Consider the following 20,603-nt stretch of genomic DNA (forward strand, 5'->3'; position numbering starts at 1 on the left):
ATTCCTAACTGTCATTATCAAAGAATTGTGGTTGTTGATTAGCTTAAATGTACAAAAGAACATGAAACTGAAGTCAAAGCAGGTTTTTACTTAGACTCTAATTCAGAGCCCTTTGGTTAAAAAGAAGCTTTGAGTTCAGTGCTCTTTGCATCTGACATAATTCCAAAAATTGGAAACAATGTTTTGGTCAATCTTTTGTTATGTTTTTAACAATTTAATATGTGTCAAAAACTCCTGAGGATCACTGCATTTGCCTATGGGGTTTTTTTAGTTTTCAATGTTTTCTTATTCCCAGGTCAGTTTGTTGCTGTTGCTGGGTTTTTTTTTTTGTGGGTTTTTTGGTTGTTTGGTTTTTTTGTTTGGTTGGTTTTGGTTTTGGATTTTTTTTTTTCAATTCTATCTTATCGCATCTATCTATTCACTTGTTCCTTATTGGTAGAAAGGGATTGGTTGGAATCTAGGGGAGGTTACCCATTTCAGAGTTCCCACCTCTTTAAACTCTTTCAAAGCAGGACAACTTGTTTGTAGCTCTGGGCAATGCTGAAGCTCAAAAGCTAATCTATGATTAAGAACCACAAGGAATTGGGGTAACACTGGAGTTTAGGCCTTTCCCCATGTGTGTTCATGGTTACACTACTGGATTCCAGAAAGATAGTAGGTGGCAAATAAGATGATGCATCTTGGTTTGGACAGTAGATGGGAGTTAGAAGAAACCTTTTAATCCATAATGCTGTAGAACAGATGCTTTTGTGTGCAAATGTTCCAGGGCCCAATGTTTGCTTTGTTCAAAGTCACAAAACTTTGGAATTCTTGATGACTGAAGGGCTTCCTAAAGGCCAAAAGAAGTGTGGTAAAAGGGTATTGAAAAGAAAAATCCTGAGAGCACAAGGAGCAAAGTGATATGGGAAGATGGCAGGATTTTGGCAGAGCAGTGGTAGGCACACGGTTTGTGGGAATTGGGGTGGGGCCGTGGCCAAGCCTCACCCCTAATTGGCTACAGCTGTGCAGAACAGGTGAGCAGCATTGAAGGCAAGGAGTGCCCAGGGGCACTGAGCAAGCACCAAAGGGAGCAGGGGGCACACAGGTGCAGGGCATCAACAGGAGGGGATAAAAGGCTGGGCTGAAGGACAAGAAGGGCAGATCCTTGCAGCCTTCTGAAGTGATGTGGTGCTACTCTGTGTGGGCAGACACCAGAAGCCTTCTGATGAGGAAAGGTGTTCCTGTGGATTGGAAAAAGCTTCAAACCTTCTGAAATGGTGTGGTGGAACTGTGTGTGTTGTGGCTGTCTCAACTGGGACATGTGCTGTGACAAGCAGCCATGCCCAGTTTCTGAGGCAGTGGAACATTGCAGGATTGGAGTGGGTAAGCATGGCAGCATTTGAGAAGGTTGGTGCCCTTTAGGCACTGAGAGGCGCTCTGATGTCTCCCTGGAGCCTTCTCTTCTCCAGGCTGAACAAGCCCAGGTCTCTCAGCCCATCTCCATAGCAGAAGATGCAGCCCTTGGATCATTGCTGTGAGCCTTCTCTGGAGTCACTCCAGTGGGTGCATGTTCTTCTGCTGGGGACCCCAGATATGAGTGCAGAATTCCCTTTGGGTTCAAGTGGGTGCTTATTCATCACAGTTACACCCACTGTAGGCCAGCTCAGGTGGGAGCAGAGGTCCCTCCATCCTGTTCCCATCCCACCTTCAGCCCATTCCATGGTGCTTTTTTCTGCTGCTTCCCATGAGCTGTTGGCCCTTGCCTTGCCCTGACTGCCCTGGCCTGTGGACACCACGCAGAGATCTGTTGCCAGCTCTCTGGAATTTGAAGGAAAACCCAAACTAATCTCTGAGTCAAAGTAAAGGTCTTTGTCTTGCAAACAACCTAATCCTTTGTAAAGCTGTATTAATGCCCAATAAAATTCAAATCGATCTGTTCATTTCCCTCTTAGGCTTTATTCCTTGTTTGAGAGAGCTCTAGTGATGAGTCATTTAGGACTTGTGGTACCTTGGTTCCCTTTTTAGAATGGTGCAAATATTGGAGTTTTGCAGCCAATTTTCTTTAAATACTGCCAGTTTTCATTCCCTTTGCATTTCAAATGCTTCCACAATTTAATATGAAATGCTGGGTAACAAAACCCAGTAGCACTTCCAGTTGGAAAAAATAGGTTGTGCGTAACTCAGAGGAGGAATTCTGCTTGCAAAGTGATGTCTTTCCACCGAGGTGCATCCAGCAGGTGCTCAGTTGGATGCTGGTGCTGAAGCACTTTTCTTGGGGCTTGAGTGTCTGATGGCAACAGCCTGAGATTTTAATAGCAGAAAGAAGGGATTTCCTACTAATTTTCCTCTGAGAACTTGTGCAGTCTTTTCCAGCCTCACGCAGTCTGACCTGTATCTTCTGCAAAACCTGTTGAATTTTTTTCTACTTTTTAAACTTTTTGTCCCATTTGCAGAGGACAGGAGGGTGCTGCCTATTTTTTTTTCAGATGCTGTGTATTTTGACTGAGGAGGGGCTGGGCTTAGTTTTGCCTTCTCAGCATGAGCTGTACTAGGCCAGTTACTCTCCAGGCTGGTACGTGCAACCTCAGTGGCAGCAATGGTAGATTGAAATGTGCCTGGGCTGTGTTGGGAGAAGAATAATCCTGATGCAGCCATGATTTTCCCTCCTGGGCACCTGCAGCAGGTAGAGCTGTGCCCTCCCACTTGAGGCCGCCTGAGCCAGGAATGCTTGCAAAATCTCCTTGGCCCTTTTGCAGCGTTCTGTTTTTCCCCTGGCAGAAGCAGGGCTGGTATCTCCAGGCCATGGGACATGATGACACTGGGTGTTGCCGTGGGACGGCTTGGGTGTTTGAGGGCACACACGTGCTGGAGTGTGTCACTGAGCTGAGGCCCCTGTGTGGACATCAGCTGCAGATGACTGGAAAAAGGAAGGTGGAATCTCCCAGTTGAAACAAAGAGAAAACTTTCTTTTTAGGGGTGACGGGGGTGAGCACCAGGGCTTGGTGCTTGTCTGATCCTGCTCTGGTTTTCGGGACGACTGTAGGGCTTCTTCTCTCGCCGCTGCTGCTGCCAGATCTGCCTGGTACGAATGGGCCCCGCCTGGGAGCGGGGCAAGATCCAGGCTGGGATGTACAGAAGTGCTTGGCTCCTGGCTGGCGGAGTGTCCTGGAACAGCTGCACTGCCACCTGGCTGCTGGTGCCAGCGCTCTGGGCTGCCACTTCGTCCATCCTGCGGCGCTTTGCCAGCGGGCTCTCGGGTGCCTGCGGCTCTCTGGCTCCCTGTGGGCGGCCGCGCTTCAGGGCCCGCTTTTGGCAGGGGAAGCTGTGGCCGCGGCTGCTGCTGCTGACCAGCCCCATAGCCTGGGACAGACCCATGGCCTGGGACAGCCCCATGGCCCGGGCCAGCCTTGGCACCTCCTTAGTGGTGGTGCTGGGGCTGGGGCGGCTGATGGCAGCATGCAGCAGGGGCACACGGTTGAGCCGGATGGGTTTTCCCATCTGGCTGCCCGAGTCTTGGGCCCGCTGTCTCCATGAGCGGCGGCGGCTCTGCTCCGGCCTGGGCTGTACGGAGAGGCGGCCGCTTCTCTTTGCGTCCGCCTCTGCCCGGTGACACAGAGTGCATTGGGGAGAGAGAGAGAGAGGGGAGGTGGTGTGAGCACCTCACAGGACTCGGGAAATGTCCCTGCAGCATTGTCCCCAAGGCCCTGCTGGCTTGCCTTAAGGGCCTGCAAGTGCCAGAGGCCACAGCCCAGCCTGGCCCGTCACAGGAGGGCCTCCACTCTGGGCTGATTCTGCAGAGCTCCTGCCTCCCCTATCTGCTGCTCTTGGCTGCTCCCCCTCTGCCAGCCATGGGCAGCTGTGGGGAGGGAGACTTGGCTCTCACCTCGCTCCTTGCCAGGAGGACGCTTCTCAGCAGCTCTCTGCTGCACCATCGTGGCTATGGAGGAATGCCTGTTGGATGTGTGCCGCAGCACTGCAGGCCTTTATCCTCCTGACAAAATGTGCCGATCCTTCCTTGAGTGAAGAGAGACGCCTATGAACCGCCTCAGAGGCACCAAAACTCGCTCAGTAGCCTTGGGCAAGCTCCTTCTCAGCAATCCACTCCTCAGCTGCAAGGTGTGTTGATGCACAACAACTGATGTACCTCAGGCCTGGCTGGTGATGTCACTCCAGTCCCTCTGGTGTCACAATCAGGAATCTCTGCGGGCTCCATTCCCCTCGCTTAGGGAAGGTGTCCTTGTGGGCGCTGGCAGGGACTCTGTCCATGTCAGGCACGGCTGTAGTGGGAAGAGCAGAAATGGGAACAGGTCCATCTGCAGATGGATGGGTTGAGTAGGCTTAGGTCTTAGTACAGGTCATCAGTGATGATTGGTCCCCCCCATAAAACCCAGTGGAACTTGTCAAGTCTGAGGTCTTTGCTTAGTTGTCGGCCTCTCATGTTAAGGTAATTCCATGTTGGGCCTGTATGGCTTAATTTTCTCAAAAAATTCTCCAGTTAGACCAAGTTGAAAAGTAGCTCTTTTTCTGTGGTATGTTTAGGAAGGGACACAGATGTTTCCTAAAAATCAGTCATTCCTAACTGTCATTATCAAAGAATTGTGGTTGTTGATTAGCTTAAATGTACAAAAGAACATGAAACTGAAGTCAAAGCAGGTTTTGACTTAGACTCTAATTCAGAGCCCTTTGGTTAAAAAGAAGCTTTGAGTTCAGTGCTCTTTGCATCTGACATAATTCCAAAAATTGGAAACAATGTTTTGGTCAATCTTTTGTTATGTTTTTAACAATTTAATATGTGTCAAAAACTCCTGACGATCACTGCATTTGCCTATGGGGTATTTTTAGTTTTCAATGTTTTCTTATTCCCAGGTCAGTTTGTTGCTGTTGCTGGGGTTTTTCTTGTGGGTTTTTTTTGGGTTGGGTTTTTTTTTGTTTTTTTTTTTGGTTTTTTGTTTTTTGTTTTTTCTTTTTTCTTTTCCAGTCTAAAATAAAGATCAGTTTTATGTAAGTGTGTAATCCTGTATGATAATGAAGACTAAGCTATCCCATTTTTGTTGCTTTTTGAAAAACATATATGGATGAAAGTAGGTTAAAGCTATTTGACAATATGACTATATTCATGTGAGCATCTAAAAAAAAGGGTTTTTTTCTTATCTATTAGCTCACATAATTTGATGTTAGAGCACTCTGGGAAAAAGAGCTTTGGTAATAAGGGAATGCAGGTAAAAAATTTCAGCTAATGTAAGGCAATGGTTGTAATGCAAAGATTCCAGAGAATATAATAAAAAGTATCTGTGGTGATCTAAATTTAGTATTATCAGAGTCAGTGAAAACTATGGCTGAGAAGTCATTAGGGCAAGAACAAAGCTTAGTGCTGCAGAGAAGATAGCTAATGCTATGCTAAAGGCATCATTATTTACAGATGATTCAGATCTCCATAGCAGTTCAGAAAATTGCCCTTTAAAAATGGAAATCATCATCATATTAAATTTCACATGGAAGTGGTAAAACGGTACATGAGAGCCCCAGGATGTGTACTGGCCTTTCTCCTCATATTGTCTAAATATGTATAAATATCTGTTTACCAGTGGACAACTGGGCTGTCTCTGTGTGATGGTGATGATGGGGTAGGAGTTTGGGGAAGGTGGCTGGGACAAACGTTAGGATAGCTAAAGGACAGGCACCCACAGCCAAAGAATATGGTGACTGAAACACTCGTGGTTTTGTCATGAAGAGTACATTTTCTTAGTGTAAAACCATCTTTTTATCATAGACTGTTGAATTTTAAGAAGTGTATGTGACTGTAATGCAGCTCTTAATGTTAAAATTTTCGAAAATTTCAGAGTATGGACTGCTTTTAGGTCCATGATTTTCATGTGCCTTCACTTACTTTGAGGGGTTTATCCAAACTCCAGGTTCAGATAGAATCCAGCTTGTTCCAGATGTTTTGCACTTTTGTTTCATGGGCACATAGGTCATAAAAAAATTCCCTCTTGCTTTATGCCTTTTAACTGTTGTGGTTAGCCAAAGACATGGTGCACATTTTGGTGAAAGCATTTTAAAACTGGATGAAATGGTCATTATTTCAGAGGTTTTTCAGAAATATTTTCAATTATACATGTTATAGCATACAATCTGTGCATTGGAGTTTTGGTTAACTTAAATAAGATCAAGTGAATATATCAGCAATCTTCCACATAATAATTAATTTAAGAAATGTTTAAGTGGCTGTGTACTGCATGTGACTTTTAAATATCTTTAAATATCTGATGACTTTTGCAAACTTCAACTCAGATGAAACTTTGACAGACTTCAGTGTATGTTTTTTCTGATCTGGGGTGGAACTGTGGAGAAATGGAAGTCTGACCATGTCTGTCTGTACTTTGTGCAGAGTGTATTGAGTGCTTGCAAAGTTGTTTGAAGTCGTTGTTTGGGGGAACTAATTTTTTCCTGTGTGTGTGAAAGTTACAGAAAAGTTAGAGAAACCAAAGAAACTGTCTAACACATAAAAATTCAAAGCTAGATCTGTAAATGGGTGAGAAATCAGACATCTCTCACAGCTTTCAAGAAGTGAATCTTTCTTTGGAAAAAGAGAACCAACACTAAGCTGTACTTTTTAAAAAAAAAGTCTTTCTTTCATTTCATGTCTCTCTCCATGTTTGTATACAATGTGTATTATTTAGTGGAATTTGTAGTCAAAAAAATTGATATTGCTCTCATTATCCTGCAGGTTTCTCCAAATTTAGATGATCTTCAGTTGTTTTTTTTCCTTTTAATATTCTCTATTTATGGTTCACATGAAAAACCAGCCACTGGGGAGCTGGGAAGGTGGTTTTTATTATCTGAGTATTGTCATTGGTGGTGCACGGAAGCATAAAGGATCTTGAATTTTGTAAATGAAGGTAATTGTGCAGGAATCTTGAAATTTTTCTAGAAGTGCTTTGAAATTTTGGAAGAGGTCATGGTTTAGGGACGTGTCTGCTCAGAATCATCATAAAGTGAAGCTGCAATGTGTGAAAGGGATTGTTGGAGGCTGGGGGCTCCTAGTGCCTCACTTTTCTCCTTGGAGAGATCTGAATTGGGATTGTCATGGGACCAGCAGGATTCAGGATGTAAGCTCTTAAATCTGAGGGCATTGAGGCTAGGTTTGGGTGTTTGCTTTGATTGTGGTCTGCCTAAAAAAACCCCAGAATTTTAACTGCTCTTTTTCTACTTTTGGGAAACCAAAACCCTCTAGATATAAAAGTTTAAGCACAGTTATAATATCTATTTTTTAATTATTAAGCAATTGAGCATTGTCATACTAACCAGTTCTAGCTCATTCTTTTGCCAGCTCTAAGAGTCCAGTTAATTGATTCATTTATTCTTTAAAATAACTCAGAGTTGTTCCATGATACATCAGGCATATTGCTTGGGTCAGCCTCCTTAAAGGAAAATCAGAGTACTACCTACAGTCTCAAATGAAGCTTCTGAACCAATTTTAAGTATTCAGGATTGTGTTTTTCCTTAAAGATCAAGATTTTCACTCCTTATTGAGCCTATCAGCATCATTCTTTTGCTGGCAGCATCACACGCACCACCACCAACCTTCCCTCGTAGTAACAAGGTGCAAAGTTCAGTGCTTGTGTGCCTGGGTGAAGGTCAGGATGGGTGGTATAAGGAAGATGGGTGGTGTAAGAAGTCCTTATAATCCAAGGAGGGTTGGATTGTCCCTTCTGGCCTGTGCAATAGGTGCAGTGCCCTCAGATTTTGTGTTCAGTCACAGTGCCCCTTAGAGGGATACAGGAACTTGCTGCTGCTGTTCATCCCAGAGGCTGCACAGAATGACAGGATATCCAGAGCTGGAAGGGACCCAAAGGGATCATGGAGTGCAGCTCCTGGCCCTGTGCAGGACACCCCAAGAATCCCACCATGTGCTTGAGAGCATTGTCCAAACATTCCTTAAGATCTATCAGATTGGTGACCACTGCCCTGGGGAGCCTGTTCAGTGCCCTGCCACCCTCTGGGGAGAGAACCTTTTTTCAATATCCACCCTAAACTTGCCCTGACACAACTTCAGGCCACTCCCTCAGCATGGTTTTCTTTCTGTGTTTAGGCTTGGTGTGTTCTTGAGAGATTCAGATTAATGATTAGACTCGAATTTATCCTCTTAACGTGAAATAAGAATTATGCAAAAATTGAACATGGCCACTTCCAGTTTTGTCTGGCTTCTGAATTTGAAGACATTAGAAAAAGATTTTTGTGATTCTCTCTAGGTTTACTGAATCTTCCCAATGCTTTTAGTCATCTTCCCAATGTTTTTAGTGCTGTTCCCTCTGAGTTTTATATGAATGTTTATGCATATACATACAAAGATCAGCACCTACTGTCAGGCTGCACTGAGAAAGACATATTTACAGTTGGATTGCAGTTTAAAAATGTTTATTTGCTCTGTAACCCTTAAACAGTGGGACCAGTCTTGCAGAAGGGTTGCTTTGTGAATGATGTTGGCATACCATTGCCTTTTGCTTTATAAGCTTTAAAATGTTGGGATTTTTTCCAAGTACCAGCAAAATGAAAGCAAAAAACTGAAATAAAAATGAACCAAAATGGGACTAAAGAGAGTGGTATTTATTCAAAACAAGCCCTCTTGGTATTAAGAAACCTAAATATTTTTAATTCAACTTAAAATGTTGGGAAATAATTACTTCAAGTTGCAGGTTATGTACTGTTAATTACTCATTAAGGGGTTCTTAGAGCAATGCCCATTTTTGTGATGGAGCACTGTTATAGGTTGGGCTAATCCCTCCCAGCCCCTCAGTGGTGCTGCTCCAAGTGTCAAGAAAGCCTGGGAAATGGCAGGAGAAAATAAAGGGAGTTTGTGTGACAGAAAGAAAAGTGGATGGGCAGAGTGAGATTTGACCTGAATTCCCACATATATGGTCTGCAGTTAATGTAGTTTTGAAAAAATACAGCCGTGCCTAACTCTGACAATAGGTAAAATTCTGTTTTATTTTCCTTTGCAATGGATTCAGGGAGAAGCCAAATTCCTCTGTTTATGCATCTGTATTACAATAACAGGAACTTTTGCATATTTCATGTATCCAGTAGGAAAAAAAAAGGCAGTAATAAAAATGAACAATGATAAAATACTCAAGCAAGAAACATCATTAGTTCTCAGTTACTTTCCTTGCCAGGTCTTTCAGGAATGTGCAAAATGTTTATGTTTTAACTGAAATAAACAAATTAGAGTGTATAAATCAATTAGTTATAGGTCTTCTTCATTCCAAGAGCCCATTTCCATTCTGAAATAAATTTAAATAACAGGTCTGTGCATACTTTTAGTCACTAACTAACCATTTTACATGCCAGCTGTTTGCTTGTGATAATTAGAAGTGGAAATAACTTTCTGAATACCATCTCTGTGCAAGTGAGAATTTATGAACTATTTTTAACTCTGCAGTTTATCAGTTTGCATTACTGTGTTTGATTTAAATTTCTTGAAGTTACACTTGAGCAAGCACACCACAAACTCATGAAATAGTGTTAGAGCCAAAATGAAACAACCTGAAGTATCTTAAAGTTCATTGTGCAGTTTCTTCTAGAAGCTGGAAAGGATGAAACAAAGTCCTATGTTTTTTTCAATTTTTAAATATTTAGGAATCCCCCTTCTTTTTGGGACTTTAATAGACATTGATGTGATAGAAAACCTTGCTACTTAGTTTAATAAGATTGGTTGATATGATGCAAACTATTTTTACAGTTTAAATGCAATTCTAACTTTCTTGTGAACTGTAGGGGAAATGCTTGGTTGGAATTGTTAATTTTACTGCAGCAGTAAAATTGAAATTAGATAGTTCTTTAGGACAATTGAAAATTTTTGTTATTTTGGTAGATAATTTGAAATTTTAAGAAAGAATGAGATTTTGAAGGAGCAAAAAGAAAATGCAGACATCTTCAGCTAATAGCTGTAGCACAGGCCAGACATTTAATTGGCAAAAGTCTATTTTCAAAAGTTAGCAATTTTCTAAAATGCTATATCCACTGTGATGGATTTAGGGTAGAATATGAAAGGCTTCCTGGATCCAGCATACCTCCAGCTGCAGACATTCTTCAAGTTTGCAGGGAGGTCGTTGCCCTTGAAAATTCCATGGAAAACTGAGCATGTTGTAGCCCCTTCCAGAAAAATACTGTTTGAGGAGATGAAATTAGGGATAAAGTTTATGATTTTAGTACATGCTGTCTTTTTTCTAAGGGGGTAGAGGTTAGAGCAAGCATTAAAAAGGAAAAAGAATTTTGGGTGTGCTGCTGAAGCTGCTTCTGCCTTGCTCAGCCTCTGTGGCAGAAAATGTGCCTCCCCTTTCCACTGCTGAGGTTTCCCTTTTCTGTTCCCAAATTGTGGAATCTTGAATGTGGGGTGGAAAGTGAGATCAAATCAAGGAACAATCTAGGCTGGGAGGGGAAGTTGGCTGCTCCAAGGCAGTCACAGCAGAGCTTTCTGCATTGTAAATGCAACTTAGAAGTCAGTTGATGTGCTGGGGCCTTTCCCAAGCAATCCTTAAATAGCTCCAAGGATGGAGATCCCACAGCAAAGCAGCTTGTTCCAGGGTGTGACTATTCTTTCTGTAAAAGCCTTCTTTTCCCCCCATTCCCTAATTGTAATTTTCCATTTATCTCTTGTGCTCTTATCTACTGTGCTCTTGTTCCTTGTCCTCTGAGAGGAGTTTATCTCTGTTTTCTTGTGCCTGGGCTACTCCTTTGGCTGCCACATGACTGTGCTTGCAGTGCATCCCCTTCTGCCTGCCTGCCTTGGAAGGGATGCTGAAGGTTTAGGGAGTTGTGTCTCCCTAAATTATCTGCACGGTGTTTCAAACATCTGCAGTGCTTCACAAGGGCAGATTATTTAGCTCCTGTGCTGGTTGCCTTGATGTGGCAATTTGATATTGTCCTTGAACAGTTATTCCTTAGAAAAGAATTCCTGGGCTAAGGTGAGATGGGAAGAAGGGTAACACATCTTCCTGTGTACAATGGATTGCATGCAGCAGCAGCCACATGAATTGCATCAGCCTTGTGTACATTGCTGCTCTGTAAATGATTTTACACCTCCATCCCAAATCTGAGATACCTCCCAAGCTGCTGCTGATTTTTTTCCAGTTATCCAGAACCTTGTTACTTAATATGCCCAAGTTGTAAAAAAAAGGCTGTAAAATGCAGGCTTAATAAAGAATTACATAAATAAGGAGTAGTGAAAGGTGACTGAAACTTGATATTCAGGCTAGACACTGGAAAAGATGCTGGAATTCAGTTTGCTAATGAGTTTGTGAACTGAGATTAGCAAAATCATTTCCCAGACACTCTGGGAAAGCAAACCCATTTAGCCATTAGAGTGTTATGGCTGCTGAAATAAAAACACAGACGTCGGTGACTGGAAAAACAACATTTTTTGTGGCTAATGATTTGAATGTTAGAGCTGTTGAACATGCTTGATCTATGTGAAAGGGTAGAACATTAGTTTCTCATTGCCTCTGCATTGTTGACAAGTTAATTAAGCTGCAATGCCCTTCTCCTGTGATGCTAGCAGATATGAGAGCACTGAAAGCCTTTTGCCAGACCATAACAACTAAAACCAATAGTTACAATTACTGTATACAGGCTTTTTCCTGGGTCTGAAAAGTATTTTGTGTGTATCACAAGTTGAGTAGTGAATTCAGCCTCTTCATGTTGTATTTGTATACAAATATCCAAAATCATGAAAGGAACTGTGACTTTCTCAAAAGACTTGAGCTGACTTTACTGCTACTGATTTCTGAAAAATCAAAATTTTCAGTGTGTGAGTAACTCTGATGTTTCAATATTGTTTTATTTTCAGGAACTGAAAAGAGAAGTCATAAGTATCTTCTGATTTACTAGCTTCTTTTAATATGCTTGTTTTTGTTTTGCTTGCCTACTCACCAGAAGGAATAAGACTGATGTTCCACCAATTCTAATAGGTGGAACTTCCAGTCTCTGAGACAGGAAAAAAAATCAAGACAAAACAAAAAACAAAAACAACAACAACAACAACCAAAAAAAAACACCCCCCAAAAAAAAAACCCAAAAAAAAAAACAACCCAAAAAAAACAAGCCAAAAAAACCGCCCAATGAAAACATTTATTTCACAGAAGGAATCTTAACCCTCCTATCCTCATCAGCTCTTTGAGCAGGGTTACACCCAGGCCTTCTACATTTCTGCCTCTGAAGTGTACAGAGGAGTTAACACAGGTGTTCAGCACCCCTGTGTCCTGGTTTAGGGCACATTTTGAAGTCCTCCTTAATAGAAAAGTAAAGCTGGCTGGTATGGTTTCTTTTATGTCAGCATGAAAGGATGTTGGACATGATTTCTATATTAATCTGCAGTTAAGAGACTGGGTTTTTCTTATTAGCAGTTGGAGCCTGATCTAGGCATGCCTCCCATTGAAGAATTAAAGGTGTGTTATGACTCATCTCCATTTCCCTTTTGCAGGAATTTCTTGATAGATGATACTGTCTATTCCTCTTTAGTCCCTTCATGTATTGGTTCCTTACATTCTTTGATTTATGAATAGGAGCAATCAAAAGGCACATTCTCTAATTTTTCACAAGCATAGGCAGCACATATAATATGTCTTTCTGATAGGGCTGCATTAAACATCTTGATTTTTCTTCTTCTTCAGGATTTTATTCTAAAATGAACGTCCGGGTTTGAAAACGTGTGATGGGCAGCCAAAAAATCTGTTTTGCTGTCTGGACAAAATAATTCAAACCTGAAATATCACAGTTGAAATAGTGAACTTGTGTCTTCCCACTATCTGGAGAGTTAAATCCTGGCTTTAGTCAAAAAGGACATTAATTTGCTCTTTTCCCAAATTTGTCACATAATTTGATATGATTACCCAGTTTTTCTCAGTAGAAGCCTTGCAGTGGAACTGTTCACCTTTAGGGTGAAATCAGGGTGGATTGATATCTATTGGCAGATTTTTAAAGTATGCCAGTTATGCCTGCCTTACTATTTCTGGCTTCAGAACAGATAGATTTTTTTTTTCTGTCAAATGTAAAAGAAATTTAAATACAGTGCTGAAGTCACTGGATCTGTGCCAGCCTGACAGCAGCTGAAGACCTGGCATAGATTTTACCTAGAAATGCAAGAAATACACAAGAAGACAGGACTTGTATTGCTAAATATATGCTGTGATGAGAGCTCTAGGCCCAAATTTCTGTTAAGACCATCTACCAAAAGTAACAGAATGCAATATTTTTTTTAACCAAAGTTATCCACTGCAATCAGTGAAGTTTTGTAATGTTCAAGAAACACAGGAGCAAAGATGTTTTATTTTCTGTTCTCTTAAGATAAATGTCTTGAAAGAGGAGCAGAGCTTCTAGGAGCAAACCCTACATGTAGATATATATTAAATAAGCTGGCATGTGGAAAGAACTATGCCTCTGAGACATGCTGCAGACGTTCACAAGTGTGTAAAACATTTTCAGCTTGTGCACAGATAGACATGATTTGTAAATGCTGAGGTACTGAAATAACAGAATTTTCATTATAGACAGTTTTATCGCATCCCTTTACATAAAATTGCAAAAACAAGTGCTAATGTTGAAACTGGCTATTAACCAAAATGTGTGCTGTCAAATTAAATGTTCCCATCTGAGATGATAAATGGAGGCTACATGGCTACAAGCTGTGGCTTATGAAAAATAATTCTTTGACATCTGGCTCGAACATCTGGTTTTATAATTGATGCTCTAAAGCAAATGGAATATGTATTTTAAGGGTTTGTTTTTAATTAGTGTTCAGCAGCCTGTATTTCTGCATTGTGTATCTATCACACACCTACAAAAGGCTGAAAAAAATCCCTTCAGGTCGTACCAATGCTTGAAGATATAAAACTGTGTAAATGCTAATGCTTTACCATTTAACTCTGAACAGCACCAAACTCATCTAGGCAGAAACAGGAGTGGGTGGTTTTAGCAGTTGTTCAGTGCCCTCCCAAAAAATACTTGAGGGAATGTTCTTTTTCTGCTCAGGATTAAAGAAAAATAGGCCTAATGATTACCAATTGTTACTGTAACCATTTTATTTTTCTGTGCTTTAGTTAAAAGCAACAAGGAAACTTGTGTCAGAATATTGTTCAGGTCCCTTAGCAGTAAAATTCTCCCATTTTTTTTTTCTCTGTCTTTCTACTGCCAGCGACTTTAAAATTGTGAGCTGCTTTAAATATTCAAAATGGTCTTGCATCTTGACAGTGCTTGCATGCAGGAATACCTTTTCTCTGGTTAGTTATCACTGCATCTGAAGGTAATTGGAAGAATAAAATAGATCTCATTTATATATGATGTGCATCACTTCCATGTGTTTTCTGTACAGGACACACCTAATTTACCTGTTTGTTTGTCATTTGATTGCAAATGAATGCTTAGAAGAAGTTGAAGTTGTGTTACTCTGTTCAGACCTATGAAGTGGTGATGTTTAAAACAGACATTTTATTGCTGGGTCAGTATGGGATCAATGAAAAGTCTGAATTTCTGATCAATATTGACATTCTTTAAATAACCACTTTTCTCCTTTTAACCAGTGCTTTGCAAACTTTCAGTGACTATGTTTTTATACATCTCAGGCTCAGCCTGTGCTATAAATTTTACTAGTTTTGGGTCTATTAAGTGGAAACTGGGAAGTCCTCCCTGCCATTACTAAGATCTTGTTGCCAGCAAAACTCCTTGGGCAGCTGCACCTCAGCAGTGAAGTAAGTCCTGTTGCTACCTTTGCTTACATCTTTATGACTGCTGTAGCTACTCCACAAGGGAATCTCCTGGCATGGATTTGTTGGCTGACTCATTCTGTAACATTGATACACCTCAGCCCATCCTGTTTCCAGCCATAAAAATGGCCACAAGCTCCATGTGTGTTAAAACTGCCATGGTAACTCACATTGACAGACATGAGAATTAGAGATTAGAAAGCTTCTGTCTCTTCCTCTTTAAATTCCTCCTCTTTGAATGTTTATTCAATCCTGTATTGAAAAGCTTAGTTTTTTAAAAAAAACCTCTGGGTTCCCAGTTATACTGAGATTTATCTCATAAAAGTCCACATGGCTGCTAGTTGTGGATTTATGGGGGAGTAGCTTGATGCTGAGGAAGACCAGTAAGTAGAGTAAGAAAATAGAGATGGACAGGACAGAGATGAGGATTTGGTTTCAGTGTGGCTGTTCAGTGTTTTTTTCCTGATAAGTCCTTCCCCAGCTCCACAAACCAACCCAACAATCTGCAAGGTTCTCATGATTTTCACCAAATGCTGTGTTCCTCCTAAGAATGATTTATATCCTTTGAGTTTTCCAATGATTACGCTTTCCACTCGTTGATTTTTATATTTTTGGCTTCTTCAGGGCACCTAAAAGCAGGGCTGGAAAAAAGGGGATGGTTTCAGAGAGTTTAACAAGGAAAGTGCTCTGTTGTGCTGCCAGCAGCTCTGAATAGTAGATATTGTTTCCCAGCTGTGTGAAATATATGCATTTTATTTTACAGTACACAAAGAGAAATTTTTCATAGCTTTGCAGACAGACCAATTAAATGCAGCTCAGACTTGCTGGGTCAAGGACTGAGGTTACATGTTACTGTCAAAGTCTTACTGGGATGGACAAAAGCACTTCCTGAAGTTTTCTTTCTACTAAGGAAAGAAAACCCTTCCCTGAACTAATTGCAGTTGATTTTCTTTGCATTTATCACGGTCATTACTTTGGATGACCTTTGAAATATCCTTCAAAACACAGAAGCTGTCTCAAGGCAGAACTGGGTTTTGCAAGGTGAAGGGGAAGAAGCCCTTTAGTAGGTAATTCTATTACAACTTGCCTACAGGCAACTAGTTATTAATCCTCTTTTCTTAGAGATGATTGGAGAATGCAGAATAGAAAGTTCCTCACCTTTTTTCCCCCCCTGGGGAGTGTGTGCTTTGTTTTGTTTAAAAATTCAGTGAGAAGGTGTCCTTATTCTACACAGATTGTTTCTGAAAGATCAGCATTGCCAGGATTATTGCAGAACGTGCAATAATGTTAAATGCTGTTAAATGATTCTGTTTTGTGGATATATCACAGACCACCCTAGGTAACAGGGTCTTTGCAGTAAATTTTAGCAAGAAACTTCTTAAAGAGGAATCAGGCTATCACCAAAGGAACAGTGCAGCCTCTTTCAGTGGAGTGTTGCCTTCAGTTGCAGGAGTACAGTATAATGGCCACTGAGTGGTTGGCTTCACTGCTGTGTAGAGAGAGACTGAAGAAAAAAAATCTCTTTTCCCTGATCAAGTGATTACAAATTTCAAAATCTGAAATACTAACTTAAATAAGTACAATAGGTGAAGTATATGCTGCAGGAAGAGCTGCATTTCAGGCTCTTGGTAAGATATTTCTAATCACCATCTGCTCATCTCCAGTTTTTGATCGTGATTCCTGTTCTCTGCTTATTGTAAAATCTCTTTTTTCCCCAGTCTGATTTTCAATCCAAAGTGTAGCTGAACTATAAATTTTGGGGAGTCTCATTTGCTTACAGCTCATGTAGTACACAGCCAATGCAAAAGGAAATAGAAATTATTCTGGTAATAATCTGACCTTCCTACCTCCTTGTTTAATCCGGTAGACCATATGTGCAGCCCTCTTTTAAGTCCATCCAAGAATATTTCAGAGGAAGAGTAAAGGAGGTCATAAAGCATCACAAGACCTTGACTTCAAAATTATTTTCAAATAAACTAATTCAGAATACAATGATAACCATGATAGGTTTCATCTGCCTACAGCAGGCTCTAGAACAGAGGAAAAAATAGCTGAAGATTTTTTGGTGTATTTTAAAACCAAAACCCCTGACTTAGCCTGTTAGCTCAGTTGAATGTGTTTGGATAATAATTATTCTGTCTTTAAAATGGTTTTAGGTTGACAACTGCAATCTATTATTTATTGGTTTCATTAAATATTGAAAGTTTATTTTACTATTGTAGTGAAGAATTTAACATTCAATCTTAGTTCCTCTTGGGGTAATATGCAGGAAAAGCCACTGCAGGAAAAGTTCTCTGCAACCAGGCAGTGATCCTACATCTCCTAAATCCAAATTTTTCACTTAGATTGCAAAAGGATAATTTTATTCTTCCTAAAATATGGCTGGTTTTTTCTTTTGTCTTGATCTTACAGATGCCTATTTTACCCAAAGTGAAGGACTGGTATCATCATGCATGCACAAGTCCCCTTGAAGGTGTTTTATGTACTTATCCTGAATTTATAAGGACAAACTATTTTTGCTTTCTGTTTGAATTTCAATGATATGTGATTTTCTGTATCAAATAAAATTCAAAATCATGTGCTGAATCTTTAATAGTATCTGATATAATTAAAGGACTGTGCAGGAAAAGCAAGCAGAGAATGATAGCAAGAAATTGGCATGGTGTAGCTGGTTTCTGATTTTAGTTCCTCCATTTCTTTCTGTCATCGTTCCACTCTACCAGTGAAGAAAGGAAAAACAATCTAAAGAGAATAAGATCTTAAAAAACAAAAAAAAAAAAAAAGAAAAGAAAAAATTGAAATAACATGTCTCTCAAAAATATTTGTTTCTGAAATAAGATGAAACATCTGAAAATGCTTCAACAACCTGTATGAGATGATAATATCTGGATAATATAATTACCTTTACTGTTGCTGATGCAGTCTTCATTCAGATAAAAATACAGTTTTTTTCTAGAGATTTGACTGGCTAGATTAGGTTTGGCCTAAATAATGGCAGAAGGCCAACTAGTGCTGTGATAACTTTAGAGTGAGTTTTAAAAGTGACATGCTTCAGGAAGTATGGAAAAATAAGGAAAAAGGAACTTGTAGTAAAGGCACTATGGAGTCCTTACAAGAGTAGGACTCTGCAGGAAAGAAGGAACTGATTTGGAAGATTTAGAAGCAGAGAATGGAAAGGGACCATCAAGAAAAATTAGATGTTAACTGGTGCTCAGCAAAAAAAAAAAAAGATCATCTGAATTTGTAAAAATGTGCCTGTGTCTATATTCGGATGATGTCAAGGTAGAAGCTTCTGTAATTAAATTAGTTTTAATTAAAAATCAATACACAGCATAAGCTTTAAACTTTAAACTCCCAAATTTGGGAACACTTGTGAGGCTTTTGCCTTTGTGGATGTTCTGTAGGTATATTTTTTCCTCTATTTCTCTGTGTGTTTTTGCCCTGGTGATTTTCACAGCATAAAAAGGAGAGCTTGCTCCCAGGAACATTTGATGCTATGGCTGCTTGAGTCCATATGGAAAAAAGATGGAAAAAGAAACTGGAACTAAGGCTCAGTAGTTTGCCTGGCCTCTCCTGTATCTGTCTGCCACAGGGAGGCACCCTTCTCTTCAGCTTGTGCCTTCTCTGCTGCTCTCCAAAATACTTATCTTCATGGTCCCTTGGTGTTCTAAAATCCATGGAGTTTGTATCAGTCACAGGGATATTCATTTTGCAATGAGAAACTGAGTTAAAATGCCGATATCCTTATAGTGATACACTTTTCTTTTAGCACCTCTGAAATCAGCAATCCCTCTCACTCCAAATAAAACCCCAAAACTCCAGCAGTGTCCCCAAGAAAAACTTCCTGCCATCATAAAGGGAAGTCTGTGTATGCTGAATGAAAATCACAGTTGATTACTTAGGCTTAAGTTTAACATTCTATATGCAAATAAAAATTGCTCAAGTACATAGAATGGGTTTGTTTCCATAGTTTTGGTGTTTATAATCCAGGATGTGAATATATTAGAAGTATTAAGACAATTTTTAAAATTTCTTTATCTTTTTTTTTGAAGCGTGGACTAAAATTGATTATAGGGAGCTTAGTTTGTAGTTTGAAATATTGATAGTTGTCGGAGGCTCACTTTAATTTCTTTTTTTTTCTTTCTTTTATTCTTTCTTCTTCAAAGGTATTGTGAGAAAATATTCTAATATCTGTCTCCTAATCCATCTATCCTAATGCATTAGAAGTTATGCAGTTCAATTTACAGCTGATGTAATACTTATATTGTGCAAGGAGGTTCTTCTAGAGGAAATTTCATCAGCTATTGTTCAGTCTTTTGCATTGCTTTAATGAAAAAAATAGGCTAAGATTCATTATTATGCTAGATTTTTATTGTTGCATTTTAAGTTCTATTCTTTTTCCTTTCCCGAGGAAAAAAAGCCCATAATTTTGGTTGCAAAGCTCTGTGAGGAGATTGAAGCAGTGCACTCTGATGGGAAACTGTAGGGCTCTTACTTTTTATTACATTTAAAAATGAAACTGATATACTTCAAGCAGTATCACTATATGCCTTCAAAATCCAGTACCCAAAACTATCCCAGAAGTCATTGCAGGGCTGAGTGTGGAAGTAGGAGCATAGATGGGAAACATCCTTGTCAATTTTGGGATTATTTTAGCACAAGCTAAATTGAGGGAACCTCATGATATATAAGTAATGAGAAAAATCCTTGTTTTGTACTAATGTTATGCTGCAGTGACAATTGAAGAAAATGTTAATCCTGTGAGGGTGGGAAATTAGGTATTTGGAAAATAAGCTATGAAGTGTCAACACAGAATTAAGGTTGATGTTGGCTTTTTAAGACCAGCCCTGTGTGATCCATTGCTTATTTCTTTTTTTCATTGACATCTTAATTGGAAAAATAGATGGTTTCAAAATTATGAACTATTTATGGTGTGTATAAAAGGAGCCATGATCATACTCAGCTGAAACTTCCCAGCAGAAAGCTCTCCTCTTCCCTCATTTTCCTAGAAGATAGTGAAACTTTCACTTACAAAACTCTTTAACTTAAATGGATGTTCTGGAGCCCTGGAAGTTTGGCTCATTTTTAGAGGGTGTCATTACAAGGATGTATTAAAACTTATTAATTTCTACCTTTTAGCAACAGGTCCTTGAAAATCACAAATTACATCATATGTGGCTGGAGCAAAGATGAATATTTTCAAATTAAAAATGCAGAAGTGAATTTTCATATTAGGAACCACAGCAGTCTGCACTCAGGCAACAGTGGGTTTTTAGGGTTTTCAATGACAGGGATTCCCAGTCAGTGGGAGCTGTAGGTAAGTCAGCTTTTCAGAACCCACTGAGAAGATATTCAGGAGATGTCTGTATTCACAACTGGGACCAGATTTTCTGAACCCAGCTCTTGTTTAGGTGTCTGTAGACATTGCTGGGTTTCCTGGAGTTTGGTGTGTTGAGGGTGGTGGGAGCTTCCAGCTTCCAGCTGCAGATCATTTCTGGAAATCTGACCTTATTTCAGTGTCCCAATATGTTCTACTTGGTTCAAAAACTCTGGCTTCATGCATCACTATATAGATGATACGAGAGATAATAGTTTTTTTAAATGGCCCTCACTTTTCCTGAGAAGTTGTTAAAAACTATATTTTAGAAATAAAGGTAGAATTTGGACCTTCTAGTGCCCTATTTCAACAGTGATAACACACTTTTTACCAAGAGCCAAAATCATTCAGCATAAGGTCCTACACCTGGGAGGGTTGCAGGGCCATGGCTGATGGGCCCCCAGGGCCATTGCTGAGCAAGGCTCCCCAGGGACTCCTTGCAGCAGATCCTTGAGGCCACTGGGATGTGGGCTAGGGGGGGATGCTGAGGG

Source organism: Agelaius tricolor, unplaced genomic scaffold (assembly GCF_023055355.1).
Source record: "Agelaius tricolor isolate 1412-34295 unplaced genomic scaffold, bAgeTri1.0.p SCAF_64, whole genome shotgun sequence".
NCBI lineage: Eukaryota > Metazoa > Chordata > Aves > Passeriformes > Icteridae > Agelaius > Agelaius tricolor.